Source organism: Muntiacus reevesi, chromosome 8, assembly GCF_963930625.1.
Source record: "Muntiacus reevesi chromosome 8, mMunRee1.1, whole genome shotgun sequence".
Taxonomy (NCBI): Eukaryota; Metazoa; Chordata; class Mammalia; order Artiodactyla; family Cervidae; genus Muntiacus; species Muntiacus reevesi.
In genome coordinates, this window is record NC_089256.1 from 51,843,703 (window position 1) to 51,864,200 (window position 20,498).

Consider the following 20,498-nt stretch of genomic DNA (forward strand, 5'->3'; position numbering starts at 1 on the left):
ATCAACTAAGATGGTCTCAAAAATCCTCTCCAGCTAGAAAATCTTACTAATCTTCCCCTTTGATTGCCAGGTTTTTGGATTTTGCCTCCTCTGACTTTTGGCACACTGTCCTTTAACCACTTGTGTGATGGGTGTTGGAGAAGACTCTTGAGAGTCCCTTGGACTACAAGGAGATCCAACCAGTCCATCCTAAAGGAAGTCAGTCCTGAGTGTTCATTGGAAAGACTGATGTTGAAGCTGAAACTCCAACACTTTGTCCTCATGATGCGAAGGACTGACTCATTTGGAAAGACCTTGAGGCTGGGAAAGAAGGAGGGAGGAGAGGGGGATGACAGAGGATGAGATGGTTGGATGGAACCACCGACTCAACGGACATGAGTTTGGGTAAACTCTGAGAATTGGTGATGGACAGGGAGGGCTGGCATGCTGCTGTCCATGGGGTTGCAAAGAGTTGGACACCACTGAGCGACTGAACTGAACTGAACTGATGCTGGGTTTTCTCTGCTCAAAAGCTACTTGCATCCCAGTTCCACAAAGGATTATGGGCCTGGGGAAGCTGTTGCAGAGTGCTGCAGGCAAAGTTCTTGGCCCTTAAACTGCTCATAGTTCAATGGGGCAGGCTGGAGACAGTGGAATGAAGAATTACCATAGTACGCAATGTCTCTCTTTTAATATTCAGCATCAATTACTGGGACTTCATCTTACTTCCCTCACCCCCAGCCAGCATATGCAGATCACTTAGTAGATGCCTAGTGAATATTTGCTGAAAGGACTGATTGATGAATGGCCTGTTCCTCTCTTTGGGAGGAATCACCCATGTGTCTGTCGTTAAGGGCCTTCCTAGAACTGGAGCTATATGGATGCTGTGGGCTCTGTTTTACTTCTATCAGCTGAGCTGATTACAGCTGTTGGTGGTATGGTTTAAACTGTGTCCTGTAAAATATGTGTTGAAGTCCTAACCCCTAGTATCTCAGAATGTGACCTTTCTTCGAAATAAGGGTTGTTATCGGTTTGTTGCTGATGTCATTAGCGAAAGTGAGGTCATACTGGAGCAGGGTGGGCCTTTAATCCAAAGTGACTGGTGTCCTTCTAAGAAGAGAAGAAGCCATAGAGACAGAGACATGAGGACGAAGGTGGTCATGTGAAGATGGATGCAGAGACCGCTGTGATACCTTGACAAACCAAGAACATTAAGGAATGCTGACAAACACCAGAAGCTTGGAGAGGTAAGCAAAAATTCTCTTCTCTATGACAACCTAGAGGGATGGGATGGAGGGGGAGGGAGGTTCACAAGGGAGGCGACACGTGTCTACCTATGACTGATTCATGTTGATGTACGGCAGAAACCAACACAGCATTGTGAAGCAATTATCCTCTAATTAAAAATAAATAAGTTAAAAGAAAAAAAAAGATTTCTCCTCTGTAGGTTTTGCGGGAAGCATGGCCCTGTTGACACCTCCATGGCAGAGCTTCTAGCCTCCAAAACTCTCATGATACACTTCTGGTGTTTCAAGCCACCTAGTTTGTGATACTTTGTTTTGGCAGCTCAGGCACACTAACATACCACCCCACCCCTCGTGTTATGCCTGAAAAAAAACAGCTACAACCTCTTTTTCCTTTAACCGCTAGGAAATGGTCATAGGAAAATATGTTTGGTTTGAACTTACTTAATTACAGTATCTTATTAAAATATTTCATTTTAAGGGTCTAGAACCTTTGTATATTGGGTCATATGTGTGGTGTATATTGGGTAGAAACATAAACAAATCCAAAAGTAAATAACCTCCCCTCAAATAACTCCCCTGCCCTCATCTTTTCAAAAACAAATTTGTGAGGCTTGACTACCTCTTTTGACCTGAGAGTTTGTACATTTGTTCAGTCTGAGGCTGAGTTTCACTTTCCCTCCCGTCTGTGAGCAGGGCATGACTGTCTGGGTTAAATATGATGCAGAATAATGATTCATCTTTCTGTAGAAATGATGCCACTTGCTTCTGAATATCTTTCTTGCCTTTTGTTTCATTCGCCCAACCTCCAGCTCTGGCCTCTCCTCAGGTGGCCTTGATCAAGAAGGCACAGCTCCTCCCCCTCCATCCCCAAGGAGATTCAGGAATTTGTGGGACCCACCTCATTTCTGGTTATTGAATAACTGATAGGGCACTGAATGTCAGGACTGAGAAAACAGAACGGCCTACCTGTTGGACAAAATGACCTCATAGCTCCGGCTATTCTCATGGTGTCAGCTTGCACTGTCTCAGCGACTCTTTCACCACAAGCCACACTTACATCAGACTGTTCTAATCGTGGTCCCTGTGCTTCCAACACAGGTGAAGGACAGCTGTTTAAGGTTCTGATTAAGCTTGGGGCAGTCTTGCCAAGGGAGAGGGGATCTTTGTTTTTTCATTGAAGTATAGTTGATTTATAATGTTGTGTCAGTTTCAGGTGTATAGCAAAGTGATTCATATATATGTGTGTATATATATGTGTGTGTGTGTATATATATATATATGTTCTTTTTCAGATTCATTTCCATTATAGGTTATTATAAGATACTGAACATAGTTTCCTGTGTTACACAGTAGGACCTTGTTGTTTATTTTGTATATAGTAATGTGTATATGGCACCCCACTCCAGTACTCTTGCCTGGAAAATCCCATGGATGGAGGAGCCTGGTAGGCTGCAGTCCATGGGGTCGCAAAGAGTCGGACACGACTGAGCGACTTCACTTTCACTTTTCACTTTTATGCACTGGAGAAGGAAATGGCAACCCACTCCAGTGTTCTTGCCTGGAGAATCCCAGGGATGGGGTCGCACAGAGTCGGACACGACTGAAGTGACTTAGCGGCAGTGGCAGGAGCAGTGTGTATCTGTTAATTCCAAACTCCTAATTCATCCCCCTTCTCTTTTTTTTCAGCCTTAAGAAAGGAAGATGTGAATGGGGAAGGAAGAGGGGCTTATTGTGTTTTAATTCAGAGTTCACCATTAAGGCTTCCCTCAGCAGTAGAGCTGGAGTAGAGCGGCCTCTCATCCTCCCACAGATCTGACCTGGCTGACATGGCTTTCCTGCAGGGAAGAGAAGCTTCTGGCGCCATTTCTCCAGCACGGGTGCTGCAGCAGCCACGTGGTGGATGTCTTTGATCCACAGATCTTTGATGTGGAAACGATATTCTCTCCGGGCTTTAGCAGATGACGAGGGCTTCTTTCAGGTTGTATTTGTGGAACTGCTCCTCTGGCCTGGTGCTGGCTTCCCCGTCAGTGCCTCTGAGAGATGCTGCCAAGGCAAGGAGAACAGAAAATGATCTTTTATTATTTTTAATTTAAAATGAACTTGTAAATAGACGTGGTATTAGTTTTTTTTTTAATGTTCTCCTATTGTGCTTTATTTATTTTTTTTGTTCATTCATTTATTCAAGTCCGCTACAATATTATGAATCCAATATGAAAATCCTAGGTCCTTCTTTTTTTTTCTTTTTAAAAAATTTTTTTTATTAGTTGGAGGCTAATTACTTCACAATATTTCAGTGGGTTTTGTCATACATTGCCATGAATCAGCCATAGAGTTACACGTGTAACTCTATTGTGCTTTATTTTTAAATTTTTAAATTATTTTTAGATTGACATATAATTGATGTACCATATTATATAAAGTACGGGTATACAATACAATGATTCACCATATTTAAAGGTTATACTCTATTTAGAATTATTGTAAAATACTGGCTGTACTCCCCGTGTTGTACAGTCTATCCTTGTAGCATGATTTATACCTAATAGTTTGCATCTCTTACTCTTCTACCCCACTGCCCCTCCCCACTTCCCTCTCCCAGCTGGTAACCGCTACTTTGTTCTCCATGTCTGTGAGTGGAAAATGGTCTTAAATAGCAAGTCATGTTTTCCTCAGGTTAGACTTGAAAAACTAGGGGAAAACGGAAAGGGAGGTAATTATTCTGCGGTGATGTTAATGAGTGTTTTCATTCATTCACTCAACAGACATTTTCTGGATACTTGCTCTAGACCACGTACTATGTGATGTGCTGGGGAAGTACTGCTAAAGACAGTGTCACAGTTCAGTGATACTAGTGTGACTTGTACCTGAGGAGAAGACGTCTGCCCGAGGGGGCTGAGAGAGTCACAGAGGAGGGAGAGAGCTCAAGGAGCGGCGGGGAGAAGGGGAGGAGAGTTTTATCCCGGAATTAGAGGAATGATATTCAAAGCAGAAGCCCTATTTTCCCTGATGCCTCAGATGGTAAAGAATCCACCTGTCAATGCAGGAAACCAGGGTTCAGTCCCTGGGAAGATCCCCTGGAGAAGGAGATGGCAACCCACTCCAGTATTCTTGCCTGGAGAATCCCATGGACAGAGGAGCCTGGCGGGCTACAGACCATGGGGTTGCAAACAGCTGGACAGGACTGAGTGACTAACACTTTCACTTTAGATGCTAGACCTCAGAATTACCTGTGGGCATTAAAAATGCAGATTCCGGGCTCCCATTTTCAGCCTGATAATCCAGAATTTCAGGAAAGTCCTGCGTTTCTGCATGTGGATTCCTATATACTAAGTCTGAGAAGGTCTGTTTTAGGATGCTGTGTCAAAAAGGATGTTTCTAATGAGAGCTAGGGACTTCCCTGGTGGCTCAGCAGTAAAGAATCAGTCTCCAGTTCAGGAGACCTGGGTTTCACCCCTGGTTGGGAAGATTCCCTGGAGAGGGAAATGGCAACTCACTCCAGTATTCTTGCCTGGGAAATCTCATGGACAGAGGAGCCTGGCAGGCTACAGTCCATGGCGTCGCAGAGTAAGACACGACTGAGCGACTCAACAACAATGAGAGCTGGAGCCGGTGGATACACAAGCATGTAAGGAGGTCTGGCCTGGCCCAGAGCTCCATGTACGAATGAATTCATTTACAGTCGAGATCAGAGCTGATGTAGAGCTGAGCAAGAGAATGCCTAGGACATCTTTTTGCAAGACCCAAGGAGAAAGCCCTTTATCCCCTAACTGATTTTGTCTCAAAACTTTAGAAAATCTCCTTTCTTTTGCTGTTTCCTCTTGTCGTTTCTCAGGAAATTGTACTAGGAAGTTTGAAGACATAAGTACAATTCCAAGGACATGGCGGGGTGTTGGGGGGGTGGAGGGATGAATTATTTCTGTTACCTGTTGCTTGATAACCTGCTTGGGGGAAGACCCACATTTTCCTGAGGCTTCTTTGGTCAAAGGCCTGCTATGGTTCTTGCTTAAGTTGCCAGGTCATGTATAGTGAGGAGAAAGAGGCCCATCAGCTATGCATAGTTCTTAGCTCTTAATAACAACGAGGGGAAAGGGCAGAGAATAGCAGGCTGCACAGCGCGGCCCGTGACCTGCCGTCGTGTTCAGTGAATAACAACAGTTGGAGAAAGTCAAAACCAAAAATTGGAGTCCCCTGCCATCCATTCATTCCTTCAACAGGAATCTTCTGAGTTGGTGGTGTTGGGTGATTGCTGGAGTTTGGGGAGAATGACAGACACAGCCCCTGACCTCATGGTGTTTGCAACCTAGAAGGGAAGAGAAACTAGTAAAGGATGCATTGCAGTGAAGTGTGGCGAGAGTTTACGCCATTTCTTCCGTGGTTCCTTCGAGCCCTCAGTGACCACACCTGGCCCAGGGCTGAATGGCTCATTGATATCATTGATATCTGAAATGTCCTGTCTTATGTTGGTTTGTTCCTTTGATCTCAAGCATTTTCTGAACCGTAGTCATGTGTCGTGTTGAATGAGTTATGTCCTAGATTTTATGCTAATAACCTTAGAAGAAGATTTAATTAAAAATGAATAAAATGTAAAGCCTTATTCCAAGAATCTCAAACGAGGGGATCAGATGAGTAAACCAGTTGCATTGAGACTGGGGTCATGATTCACGTGAACAGTTGTGGACTGTGCCATGTCCCAGGGTGATGTGGGGTTGACATGGGGGATGGCGCAGACAGAGTGATTGGCAGGGTCCACTGAACTGGACCGGAAGCATGTGTAAGAGTTGAGCCTTCTTTCAGTACTTCCCACGAAGGTTCACAGATGTCTATTTCATCGTTCAGTTACTCAGCAATGATCGACTGAGTACCTAAGATCAATAGATAATCTTTGATTAAGTACCTATGATTAATCGATGATTAAGATGATCTTAGAGAACCAGCAAGGCAAATCATTAGATTAACCAATCAAACCAACAAACTCATTGGTCTCCTGGCAGGTGACAAGTTACAGTAAAGCCCTGGGGACTAAATAAAAAAAGTAGAAGTCTCTGTCTCTTGCTCAAGGAGTCCACAGCTGAACTGAGACAGCCACACATGCTCAGTCACCTCCAACACTCTTAGTTTAGAAAAAGATAGGTCCTACCCACCGGCAACAATGAGTTTCCTTCTGAGTGTGAGATGCCCTGCAACCTGGTTGAGGCAGTAAGTACAGCTCTTAATTTTTGTAACAAAATGCCAGCTCTGTTGTCTGCCAGACTGGTATCAAAAAGTAGTAGGTTCTGCGGACAGCTAACTATATACATTAATAATAAAGTTCATTTTATTTCCAACTATAATATAATATATACTCCTTTAAAAAATAGAAAAATACTGAAAAGGTGAAAGAAAAATCATTCTTCTTATTCGATATTTTTCTTCCTTTCCTTTTATGATTTTACATGATTATGATCATGATCATTGTAATACACCATTTTATAATCCACTTTTGCTATTTAACATGAACTTCACTTTGAATGACTGTGTAATCTTTCATCATTGTTGTACCATGATTTACTTAATACATTTAAGCATATAACTTTAAAACATTTTTATTTTTCTTAAAGACAAATTCCCACAAGTGTAATTGCTCAAAAGAAGAGCATTATTGAGCATTATTAATATCTCAATACATATTGCCAAATTGTTTTCCAAAGGGTCATATTGATTTTTTTGCTTATTTTTTATTTACTTAATTTTTAAACTTAATTTGAAATTCAATATTTATTTTATATTGGAGTATAGTTGATCTGCAATATTGTGTTAGTTTCAGGCATAGAGTCAGATCAGCTTTTTTTCTGCAGTATATGAGAGTGCATGAGCTTAACTCTAAGTCATCTACTGTTCGTCTCTTGTCAACAACATGATTGAAATAACGAATTAAACTCCACTTGTATGTGATTGGGTCAACACAAAGAAATAAGTTTGAATTGCATTGAATTATAAATCAATGTTACATTGGACTATAAATCGATACACTCCCTTGACTTTTATTATGGGCTATTACAAAACAACGAAAAAGACACTTTTGGCATCTTCTGCTAAACCGTCATTGACAACTCTTCCGTTGTGTTACTCAACGTCCCTTATATCAGGACACATCCCTCTTTAACTTCAGCTCTATTTCCATTTTTTTTTTTATCAAGTAATGATAGTTGCTGTACTATAGTGATGATAGTTACAAAGCTCATAGTCCACATTTGAGTTTGCTGGCAGTAAGGGCTCTACAACCATCTCTGCTCCTCTTTTGAAATGACTGAGAGCAGGTCTTAGGACCACCAGCCAAATGTGCATCAGTATCATTGACGGCAAAGCAAGCCGTCTGTAGCTTTTCTTTTACCCTCTGTATCCGGGAATGGGATGGGACTTCCTGCTCCCTCCCTGGGCCTGACTTTGGGACCTCAGTGTCCTGTCAAGTAGAAGCTGAGTCTACTTATTCAAGCCACTGCAAGGAAAAGATGACGGCCTGCTTCTAGAGGGCTGGGGAAGTAGAAGCAACTGAAGAAAGGCAGTCATCCTGCTGGGTGGTGCAGGGGGAGAGGGGTGGACAGTGAGGCGTGATTCTCTGTGCAGATGGCTTATCACAGAAATTGGGGAGGGGTGGGGGACAGACAGCAGGAGCCTGTTCTGCTCTGACGAGACCATGGAGGACAATGCCCTGGACCCAGTGACCCTCACCTGGTAAATGTGACCCTCACCCATCTCATTAGTTACTCCTCTCCAGCAGAAGGGAGATGGGAAAGTCCCAATCTCCCCCTTTTGTGGGCTGAGAAATATACATCTCTCCTCTACCAAACAGCAAAGAAGGGAAAATGAGGATTATCCCCAAGGGGATGTAACTGCAGTAACCAGTTTAACCTAGGTGTCTAACATAATTGTCCTTTTCTCCCATCAGTGGTGTTTCTGGTTTTTCCCTCCATTTATATGTTGAGCTTTACTTTGTCTTTATTTTTTAATTGTAACTTGATTTTTTTGTATTATACTATAAGTGAAGTGAAGTTGCTCAGTTGTGTCTAACTCTTTGCAACCCCATGAACTGTACCCCACCAGGCTCCTCCGTCCGTGGGATTTTCCAGGCAAGAATACTGGAGTGGGTTGCCATCCTTCTCTAGGGGATCTTCCTGACCCAGGAATCAAACCCAGGTCTCCCACACTGCAGGCAGCCTCTTTACCATCTGAACCACCAGGGATGTCCATTATACTATATGTAAGTATTAAAAAGCAGAGACTTCACTTTACCGACAAAGGTCTATATAGTCAAAGCCGTGATTTTTCCAGTAATCATGTACAAATGTGAGAGTTGGACCATAAAGAAGGCTGAGTGCTGAAAAATTTATGTTTTCGAACTGAGGTGCTGAAGAAGACTCTTGAGAGTCCCTTGGACAGCAACGAAATCAAACCAGTCAATCCTAAAGGAAATCAACCCTGAATATTTATGGAACGTCTCGTGCTGAAGCTGAAGCGCCAATATTTGACCACCTAATGTGAAGCGCCGAATCACTGGAAAAGACCCTGATGATGGGAAGGATTGAGGGCAGGAGGAGAAGAGGGCAACAGAGGATGAGATGGTTGGATGGCATCACTGACTTCATGGACATTAGTTTGAGCACACTGCAGGAGATAGTGAAGGACAGGGGAGCCTGGCATGCTACATACAGCCCATGGGGTTGGATTCAGTTCAGTTCAGTTCACTCAGTCGTGTACTGCAGCACGCCAGGCTTCCCTGTCCATCACCAACTCCTGGAGCTTACTCAAACTCATGTCCATTGAGATGGTGATGCCATCCAACCATCTCATCCTCTGTTGTCCCCTTCTCCTCCCACCTTCAAACTTTCCCAGCATCAGGGTCTTTCCAAATGAGTCAGTTCTTCGCATCAGGTGGCCAAAATATTGGAGTTTCAGCTTCTACATCAGTCCTTCCAGTGAATATTCAGGACTGATTTTCTTTAGGAGCAATAGGATCAATATTTTCCTTTAGGAACAATAATATACAAGTACGTAACTGGAGGCTTGAAATTCTAAGGCTAATATGTACAAGACACAGTGAACAACATAATACATTTTGTGGATGAGGCCTAAAAAACTAGAGTCAGTGAGAACTCGAGTTATCACGCATGATTTTCCTTTGAGTAGCAGAGGTTGAGCTGAGTTTGACCAGGTGTGAGACTTCTGAGATCAAAAGCAGTGCTGGAGGTGAGTGTAATCATAACTATATATGAATACCTGTCATTCCTCTAGCCCCTTATGTTTGTAAAGTACTATAAGCCCCATTATACCACTTAATCCTCACACCAGCCTTACGGAGTGGATTTTACGATCATCTCCATTTTACCCACGGGGAACTGGGCTTAGAGAGGTCAGACGGTGGATCTGGGGGTCATATCTGGGTCTTCTGACTCCAATTGCATCTTCACTCCCATGCCCTTCCCTACACTGTCTGAGCTGCGTGAGGAGAACAACCTGACTGAACAGGTGGAGGTGCTCTAAAGTGCAGTGGGAAACTGTGATGCTGAGGCCAGGCCAGATCAAGAAGGGCCCCCCAGCGCCAGGCAGAACAGGCTTCCTGCAGAGCCAGTAGGGAGTCAGAGAGGGCTTTTGAGAGGGAGCATCACACAATTCAAGGGGTGAGACCAGTCAGCCTGAGGGCTAGTGTGCACAGAGGACTGGAAAGTGGAAAGAGGGAGTGTGGGAAAAGGGATGCTGGTGAGGGGGTTTCGAGAAGAACCTTGAGTCTCCAGATTATATTGGCTGCTTTCCTGGAAGTCAGCCCTGTGCCATGGAAACCGAAATGTTGCATCATTCACTGTCTTTATAAGTGAGTCCGTAGCTCTGAGTTTTGGTCCGTGTTATTGTCAGCTTTCTGCTTCTCCTCACCACAGGGTCCTCTGTAAGCACAGTTGTGATGGGAGCAATGCGCTGACGGTGACTGCGAGCTGAAGCAAACGTGGACTCTCATATTTAATGAATATTTACTGAGAACCCGCTCTGCGCTTGGCACTGTGCAACATTCCTCTACTGGAGAGACAGGAAGAGTGTGTGGCCGGGCAGCTGGCTCAGGTGCTCTGGGCTGAGGCAGGGAGGAAGCGGGGAGAGAGGGATGGGGGAGGGGAGGCGCTTAGACAGGGACACAGAAGATGCAGGAGAGGGTGATCCAGGCGGGCTCCTTTCCTTGCCAGGAGATCAATGATTAGGTATGGATCCTCCCGCAACAGGGACTGTCCCGCTGGGAGGACGGCCTTGTTGTGTGATCAGAGGGTGACTTGGCGGTACCAGCAGCTCCAGCCCCGGGGAACCGCTCCTTTCTGCTCTGTGGTGACCACGACGGGCCCTCTGGCGCCGGCTGCTCCCTAAGGAGGAGTTGGGAGCCGCTCCCCTCCCCTCTTCCACCCAACATCGGCCTGCTGGGGCCTCAGCGGGGAGCCCCAGCCTCAGGGGAAGTCTGTGCCGTGAGGTGCGACAGGACACCTGAGGCCAGCCCCTCACTGACTCACTGTGTGCCCCGGAGGCAAGCTCTTTCTTCTTTGGTTCCTTCCTCTTTCAGAACAGGGGCAGCTTCTCTTAGCTCTGAATTTGTGAGGGTGAGTATAACCGAATTGCACCGTGTGCACACATGTGTGTGTGTGTGTGTGTGTGTGTGTGTGTGTGTGGCTTGCTCTTTAATAGGGTGCTAAGACAGCGGGGGGCTGTCCTTCCCGCCCCCCAGCCCCACACGTGTGGCTCTCATTACTGTCAGGAGGCCTTAAGTCGGCCCCACGGAGATGAGAACAGACCCCTTAATTAGGCATAGTTCCCAGAGCCAGAGAGGGACCAGCCTGGGCCTGGCTGCCCTGGCGTCGCGGGGAGCCTGCCTGCAGGGCTGGCGTGGGGGAGGGGAGGCTGCGGCCAGGGCATCTGAAGGACTCAGCAGTTTACACTTCGCTGACCCGATGGCTGAATGGGGCCCTGTCCACCCCCATGGGGGTCTGGAATCTTCAATTATGGCAATTACATCAACGGGGTCGGAAGGCAGCACTTTCCACTGAAGAGGTTCAGGGCTTAAAAGAGAAATCCTAAAGCCACTGGTTTTCTTCCTTTCTTTCTTTCTTCTAAAGGGATTGGGTTGATGGAAGAAAGCCCCCATCTGCAGTCTAATTGGGCTGTGGGTAGAAAACAAAGACAGGGCACATATTGGGGGTAAAATCTGGCCGGCACGTGCTCCCCTGCCTCTGGACCTCTGGCTTTTCTCTCGGACCACTTTGTGTCCTGGTGTAGGTACATCTCCCCTGGCATCTTCCCAAGCTTGAATGTGATGCCTTCATCTCTGAAATCTCCCAGCACACAGTGCAGAGGGTGGCAGTTGAGGCAGCACTGAACTGGTGGCAGAAGAGCTGGGTAAGACCTGGGAGGAGGCACTTAGTCTCTCTGATCCTCAGTTTCCATATCTGTAAAATGGGCACATTGCTGTCTCTCCTTCCTCAGGTTTGAAGAAGACTCTACTTCCTGCTACATACTCCAGTGAATCAGGTATTTTCTGTCTCTCAGCCGACCTGATAGTAGCACCCAGTGTGACCCTTGTGCCAGCAGCATGGGTGCACCTGGATGCTTGTTAGAAATGTAGTCTCAGACCCTACCCCAAATATGCTAAATCAGAACCTACATCTCCCTAAGCTCCCTAAGCTCACCAAGTTCCTGCGCACATTCAAGTTTGAGACGCATTGCTCTAAACTGAAACTTACACACAATAAACATGAGTTAAGTGAGTGAGTGAGAGGGAGACTGTGGCCTTGTTCTCAACTGTAAAATGGGAATAATCATCTTTGTTTTTCCCATATGAGAGATGCTGGGAGGACCAGATAAAGTGAAAAGTGAAAGTGGAAGTCACTCAGTCATGTCTGACTCTTTGCTACCACAGGGACTTTACAATCTGTGGAATTCTCTAGGCCAGAATACTGGAGTGGGTAGCCTTTCCCTTCTCCAGGGGATCTTCCCAACCCAGGGATCAAACCCAGGTCTCCTGCATTACAGGCTGATTCTTTACCAGCTGAGTCACACGAGAAGCCCAAGAATATTGGAGCAGGTAGACTATTCCTCCTTCAGCAGATCTTCCTGACCCAGGAATCGAACCAGGGTCTCCTGAATTGCAGGAGGATTCTTTACCAACTGAGCTATCAGGGAAGCCCCAGATAAAGTAGTCATGTGTACAAGTCATGTTATCCAGTCACTCATGAATTCATTCAATAAACATTTGCTGAGCAGCTTTAAGGCAGGTTTGGGATTTAGAAAATGTGCTTTCTGCTTAGGAATAATTTGAAGTATTCTAAAAGCCTGATTTTTAAAAGAGATAAGTACAATAAAGTGTGGTAAATGTTGCCATGTAGCTATGCCCAAAATAGAGGATGGCAAGGAGGGTACAATCAATTCTCATTGAAAATCAGGGCTGGACTGTTTATAATAGCCAGGACATGGAAGCAACCTAGATGCCCATCAGCAGATGAATGGATAAGGAAGCTGTGGTACATATACACCATGGAATATTACTCAGCCGTTAAGAAGAATTCATTTGAATCAGTTCTAATGAGATGGGTGAAACTGGAGCCCATTATACAGAGTGAAGTAAGCCAGAAAGATAAAGAACATTACAGCATACTAACACATATATATGGAATTTAGAAAGATGGTAACGATAATCCTATATGCAAAACAGAAAAAGAGACACAGAAGTACAGAACAGACTTTAGAACTCTGTGGGAGAAGGTGAGGGTGGGATGTTTCGACAGAACAGCATGTATATTCTCTATGGTGAAACAGATCACCAGCCCCGGTGGGATGCATGAATCAAGTGCTCGGGCCTGGTGGGCTGGGAAGACCCAGAGGAATCGGGTGGAGAGGGAGGTGGGAGGGGGGATCGGGATGGGGAATACATGTAACTCTATGGCTGATTCATATCAATGTATGACAAAACCCACTGAAAAATAAAAAAATAATAATAAAAAAAAAAAGAAAATCAGGGCTGGGCAGTCAGCAGAGCTTTCGCCAAGGTGGTGGCCTTGAGCTTATGTCACATGGTCTGAACCAGATGGAGGAGGGAGAGAAGGCACTTTTAAGCAGAAGCTTGAGGTTCAAAAGAAGTGGAGGTCAGGGTGGCTGTCAGTGTAACAAGAGCAACCAGAGGGACAGAGTATTTGCAGATGGCCCTATAACTTGATTGGTATGTGTGGACAGGAGAGGTCTTGCGGCCTGTTTCATTTCTGTGGGGGCCCATCGTCTGGTTTATTTCAGTTTCCAGTTCTAGGTGAGGCCGTCAGCCTGAGTTATTGTCCTGTCTATGCTGTCAGCTGCCTGAGAGGAAGACAGTAGTTTTTTGTGTGTTTTTGTTTTAATTTTTGTTTTTCTTTTTACCCTCCATCTGCTCTAATGATCAAGGTTTATTGTCAGGAGCAAGGTCCTACTTCCTAAGATTTTAATGTAACACTGAGTAGTGGGGTTTAGTTAAGGAAGGAAAGTAGGTTTCTAGATTTGCCATTTATTTTCACGACAGCTGGAAGGGCAAATTGGCACCTATGGTAATTTAGAATGGAGATGTCAGCATGTTTAGGAAACGGCCAAAGCCCTCCTGCAGCACCGCTGACCTCTGTCACTGCCCTGCTCCCCCGCTGCTACCCGCTGTGTCCACAGCAGTGGAGGACACAGACTCGGGGCCATATGGCTTGCAGCCAGTGGGCAGACAACAGAGGCTCAAACACCAGCAAGTCCCAGGGAGCAGAAACCTGCGTCACATGGAAGGACCCGGAGTAGGTGTCAGGGACAGCGGGTGGCATGCGCAGAAGCAGGCATGAGGTAGAGTCTGAGTTCTCCTGCAGGTCAGGAGATTTGCAGCTTGACATGAGGGTCACGCTCTCACTAGCTTGCATAGGCCATCAGTGTTCATGCCCTGGGCCTGACTGCCACCCCCTCAGTGGAGAGGGTTGGGAGGGGAAGGGACCCTGGACCCGGCTCCTGGGCCTGGGAGGAAGCAGCCTGCTGCACGCTCAGGTTCCATTTGCTGATCTCTGAAGCTAGAGGCAAAAGGACTTTGTCTCACTTGTATGGGACAGCGCCCTTAAGTCCTGAGTTACTATTTAACTAGTGTTGCAAATAAGGGTTATCTGTCTCCGGCAAGGACATTGGGGCAAGTGGCTTTCTGTACCACTGCCCTCGGTGTTAGTTTATTCTCATTGGCAAAGGAGTGAGATAGGATCTTCCCTTTTCACTGGTCCCTTTAAGGTCTCTGTTGATGGAGGTGACCAACTTTTTTAAAACACAACTCAAGGGGGTGTGGGTCTTCATAATACACTTGGGGAAAGTAGCAGCCAGGGAGGGCTGGATTCAAATTGGGCTCCTCTGCTGATGAACTGTGCTGCTTCGGAAGGTACCTTCACCATGTCACACCTCAGTTTCCCCACCAGCACCGGTGACCAGCCCTCCTTGCTGGGTCGTGTGGACTGAAGGACACACAGCACAGTGACAGCTGCCATGCTGGCTGCTTTGCTCGGAATCTGAGTGTGACTTTCAGTCCGCAGTGGTCTAGAGATGCATCTGTGGTCAGAAGGCTTTCAGTTCAAGACCATTTCAGGGTCAGAGCTGGGGCCAGTCAAGGAACTCATGTCAACCCTTCTTCAGCCAGAAAAGGAAACTGCAGCCAGGAACACCCCACCCTGCAGGGCCCCTGTGACTGCCACACCTATCCTCCGACTCACACAAACACCACGGAAGAGGGAGCCCCAGTGCCCTCAGGTTTCCTGGGCCTATTCTCGGCACCCACCGTCCCTCCACCTGAGTTGGTACTTGCTTTCCCAGCTTCAGTTGTCTTGCCTTTTGGACTTGATCCTTGCCAGTTGCTTGCCATGGCTCTGAATTTACTCCAAAGACTCTGATCTCACACCCAGCACATCAGTTCTTCTGTCTCTGGGGCACACGCCTCTCTTTTCATTAGGGCCAGGAGTGTAGTGTGGTTCAGAAGGATGGTCTCCTCTTTTTTGGGTGCTGTGTTGGTTTCTGGGTTTGCATTTCTCTCTTGCTCTCTTTGTTTTTGGTTTTTTTTTTTTTTTTAAGCTGTGGGGTGCAGTCTTGAAGGATTTCTTTGGGTGAACAGGCCATATCCCTGCTTCATCAAGCATTAAGAATCCATAGGAGGAAAAAGTATGCTCTTAAAGTGACATGAAGAAAGCAAAAGAGCTCTCTTCTTTTTCTTCAGAGGGCAGAGGGAAAATCCTGAGCAAGCCCCTGACATCGATGACTGAATCCACTCTTCTAGATGCCGTGAGGTGTCCTGAAACATCCATCTCCCTACTCTGAGCCTTTGTTTTTTCTTCTGTGAAGTGGAGGCTAGTAATGATTCCATTCTCAGCAACTTCATCAGATTGCTCTCTGGATCAGACATGGAAATACTTGGTAAGCTTGGTAAGCCCCATGCCCTTGACAGAGGGTTGCCCTGTCAGTTCTCAGCCTCATTCTGGGCTGAGGTGTGTGGTCCTCCATTGAGTCAGCTCCCTGTAGACCCCCAACACCATTTCCAGACTGGGAGAACAGCAACCATGAGTTCCATCTTCTCCCTCTCCTCAGGCTCTTCTCCCAGAGTGTGCCTTGTGCTGAAAAGGCAGCTCAAGGGATTCTCAAGGGTTACTTTGCTGGGATCCTCCAGATGGGAGCTCACAGGGCAAAGATGCCTAAACTGAGGACTCCGATTCCTATCGCCCTTAGAGGTAGCAGTGTTATTGTCCAGGGACACATGTGGGGCTTCATGGGTGACCCTATATTCCTGGCAGGCAAGAAAAAAGCATCATAAAGGGCAGCCTTTGCTGATTGGATAGTAAACCAGCCACCAGTGGCATCTGCCCAAAGCACTTAATTCATCATAAACAAGTCAGGAGAACTGTTCACAAACTTCTCTCAGAGGAGCAACATTGGTCTGGAAATATTTACTAGCACATCCATTTGGTCACTTGTTCAAATATTTGTGTATTTCTTCAATTATGCCATCTTTATCAAGCACTTACTATATGCTGAGTCCTATATATCCTGTGTCTTGTATTAGTCAAGATAAGTTTATATAATGCTGTGATAACAAACAATCCCAAAATCTCAGTGGTTGGAAGCAACACAAGTTTATTTCTTACTGACGTTACATTCTCAGTACAACTCTTTGGGGAAGGAACTGCTCGTGTTGCCAACCTGATGGGTATTCTACCTTCTTCTGACACCACAATTTCAGCATGAGTCCTTAGGGTTCACTGTAGCAGGGGAAGAAGACATGAACTGTGTATCAGCTTCTAAGTGATTCTGTCTGGAAGTAACACGTACCACTTCTGTCCGTGTTTCATTGGGCAGAGGTCACCATATTGCCACACCTAACTTCATAGGGAGAGAAGTATAATCCTTCCCTGGGTCTTAAAGAGAGGAAATATGGAAATAAAATGAATGAAGATAATGGAATATAAGGATGTGCACTCCAAATGAGAACTCCAAAATTGCAACTCGCTGTTCATTTCTACCACATTGCTAACTCCCACCACAACTGTGGACATCGTTATTATTCTGATTATTCATACAATGAAACAGGATTATTCATACAATGAAAAAGGGTTAAGGACCTCCTCCGTGTTTGCACAGCAAGTAAGAAGGAGATGTGGAGTTTGAACTTGGGACAATCTGGCTGCAAAGCCTTTGACAGTTCCTTTCTATCTCTCAGTCATCTGCATGAAATGGCTCTGTGACTAGGTAGAAAACGTCAGTCGATTAGCCAAAGAAGGAAGGGTCATGTTCTTTGTAATTTTAGAGGAGGGAGAGGTCACTTCCAGTTGGGGAAATCCAGTAAGCCTTTACTAAGGAGGTGGCTTCTGCCTCCTGGTTGAAGGAATGGGCTGAATTTTGACCTTCAGAAAGGTTCATTCTTTCAATCGGTTATTCATTCTGTGTGTTATACTCACATCTGGCGAATCTTTATAAAATTCATTTAGTTCACACTCTTAGCTTAGTTCACTCTCTTCCTTCACAAGAGGAGTCCCAGAGTGACAGCGGGGGGCGGGGCTGGAGCGGGGGAAGGGAAGTAGTTCTGAACTGGCTTTGAGGAACTTCCCTGGAACAAGCCTTGGGGAGAGATCTGATACAGCGGGTCAATTAAGAACTGAATTTTATTGCAGATTTATTGCAGCTTTCCTTCCTCCTTCCCTCCCTACCCCCCCTTCCTTCTTCCTCCTACCCTCCCTCTCCCTCAGTCCTTATTGCCTGCTGTCTGCCTGGGCAGGGCTCAGGGCTGGCGCGGGGGTGGGGGGCGAGGGGGAGCTAACCCTGACACAGTTTTTGGCCCCCTGGGAGTCTCTGTGTTTAATGATGGGAGGGATAAGTTTGCATGGCTCCAGGGTCCCAGTGTTTGCCTAGAAACTCAAGAAGAAGCCCCGGTGTGGGGCCCAGTGACCCCACTGAGGGGTGTGGGTAACTGGAGTAAAAGAAAATAAGCCAGTGGAACAGAGCAGGGGGAGGAGGTGCAGGGCAGCGGAGGGGGAAGTCCCGGGCCGCTGCTGAGAGGCGCTGAGTGAGTCAGGGCCCAGCGCTGCTCCTGACTGCGGAGGGCAGCTGGGCCCTGGGCTCACCCAGAGGCCGCTGCTGCACCTGGCCTTGCCCACAGCTGGGCTCCGGCCCGCGGCCCGCGGCCCGCGGCAGCAGCCGGCCTTTGTCAGCACAGCCAGGGGAGCGCTCCGCTGCTTCGCTGAGTTTCTGCCTACCACCGCCCACTGGGGGAATGCCGGTTTCGAGGACACAACTCTGCCTGCATCAGGGGTGGCCGGGTCAACCACAGAGGAGAGACGCTGGGGGACCTCTTTGCACACACACACAGGCTTGGCTGTACTAGGTTGCCTTCCAAGATTCATGGGCTGCCAGCAAAGCCCTTGAGTTTTCTCCTTGAAAAACTGACGTTCATTCTGGGGTGCCCTGTAACTGCATCCTCATTGCTTCTACCTCCAGGTCTCTTTTCCCACTGCGGGGAGCGGCTTGAAAGAGCTGACTCTGGGAGCTGCCTTGATTATCAAGGGTTCCTTCAAGGACATAGCTCTCTGTCCCGCCACCCCTCTGAATTTACTATCCAAAGATAAACACAACACTAGTAAGCCTTGAATGCACACAAGACGCAGACAGACAGCTTTTTTACGATTACCCCTAATCTAAATCAGGATGCCATTCCTGTGCTCTGACGCCTAGTGAGAGTTCTAATTATTGTTATCTTAAGATGATGTACATGGGGAAGAATTTTCTTTGTGATGTCTCCTTCTTGGTTTAAGTATAAATGAAGCTTAGAGAAATAAAGGAGCATCGTTGACTGCAGCGATCCTCTCGACCCCATCTGTCCTGTCTCTTTATTTCTTAGCCTAAAGGAACGCGTCGTGTTGCTCGCTGAAATCTCCCGGCTGGTCCGGCAAGTGGCGCCCAAGCGTGTGGCTCGTCGAAAGTTCCTCTCGGCCGCTACCCGTTGGAAATTGTGCAGTAAGTAAGTAAAAGAATATTTGCTTGAATATTGTGGGGTAGGAAGGTTTATTGTCGAGAGTATAAACTATGGGGCAAGATCATAGTCGTCAGTTGTTTGTGCATATGTTACAGATAATGTTGAAGCATCGGGGAATGCAGGTTACTAAAACAAAATTGCAGACTTTTCTTAGTTTTGTTGAGGAAGTATGTCCCTGGTTTCCACAGGAAGGGACTATGAGTTTAGAGATATGGAAAAAGATAGGGAAACAGATTCAAACATATTATACTCTCCATGGACCTAATAAGGTTCCTGTGGAGACATTTTCATTATGGTCTTTAATAAGAGACTGCCTTGATTTTGAACATGAGGAAGGGAGTAAATTAAAAAACATGCTCTCACCTGAAGATCCAATTTATGCTACTCCTAAAGTTTATGCTACTCCTGAAGGGAAAAGACCCACAAACTTTGAATTAGAATTTGCCAAACCTTTGAAGGAAAATGAGGGAATGTTGACTCCAAAGGATGAGGAAAGTTTAGAGGAACAGGCGGCTGCTTACCATAAGGATGATCATTGGGAATTACTTGTAACTGATGATTCAAATCTGCAGGCAGCAGCTGCCCCTCCGACAAAGAGTCTGGAGGCAGTCATGCAGCAATTATTAATAACAATAAAGGAAGACACTGGGCAAAAGATTGTAAATCAAAGGTTAATGAAACTATGGAAGTCATGGGAGCGTTACAACCTGGCTTACCTTCCCCCATGGCTATTCCAAGAAATGCTCATATAATAATCATAGACCTAAAGGATTGTTTTTATACTATTCCCTTAGCACCTCAAGACTGTCCTCGATTTGCCTTTAGCGTTCCATCTGTTAATTTCTCTCAACCAATGCGCCGCTATCAATGGAAAGTTTTGCCTCAAGGTATGGCTAATAGTCCGACTTTATGTCAAAAATTTGTTGCAGCAGCATTAGAAGAGACTCGAGTAAAATACTCTGATGTTTACATTTTGCATTACATGGATGATATACTGCTGGCACATTTTGATGAAAAACATCTGTTAGCAGCTTATGCCTTCATGGAACCAACTTTGAAGGCTGCAGGGCTTATAATAGCCAAAGAAAAGGTGCAAACTTTTCCTCCTTATTCCTATCTTGGCTTTCGTTTAGAAAGGGAGACATTTGGAGTTCAGCCCATTGCTTTGCGAAGGGATAATCTAAAAACACTTAATGATTTTCAAAAGTTGCTCGGGGACATTAATTGGATTAGGCCCTATTTACATCTTGCAACATATGAATTAAAGCCTCTTTTTGATGTCTTAAAGGGAGATAATAATCCTACCTCCCCACGCAGCCTTACAGAAGCTGGGGAGCGAGCTCTTCAGAAAGTGGAAACTGCCTTATCACAGCAGCATTCCAGTTACTGTGACTATGAAAGGCCTTGGGGACTTTATATCCTTGCCTCAGAACATTCACCTACAGGTGTCCTGTTTCAAGATAACCCTCTAAGGTGGATTTACTTGCCAGTTTCTCCTTTACGGGTGTTAAGTCCTTATCATGTTCTTGTAGCTAAAGTAATAGCCAAAGGCAGACAGGAATCCGTTAATTATTTAGGAAGGGATCCCCACTTTATTTGTATTCCTTTTTCAACTGAACAACAGTTATGGCTTTCTCAATTTTCTGATGATTGGGCAATTGCGCTTGCACACTATGCAGGGGAGATTAAACAACATTATCCTGCTAATAAATTGTTACAATTTGCAC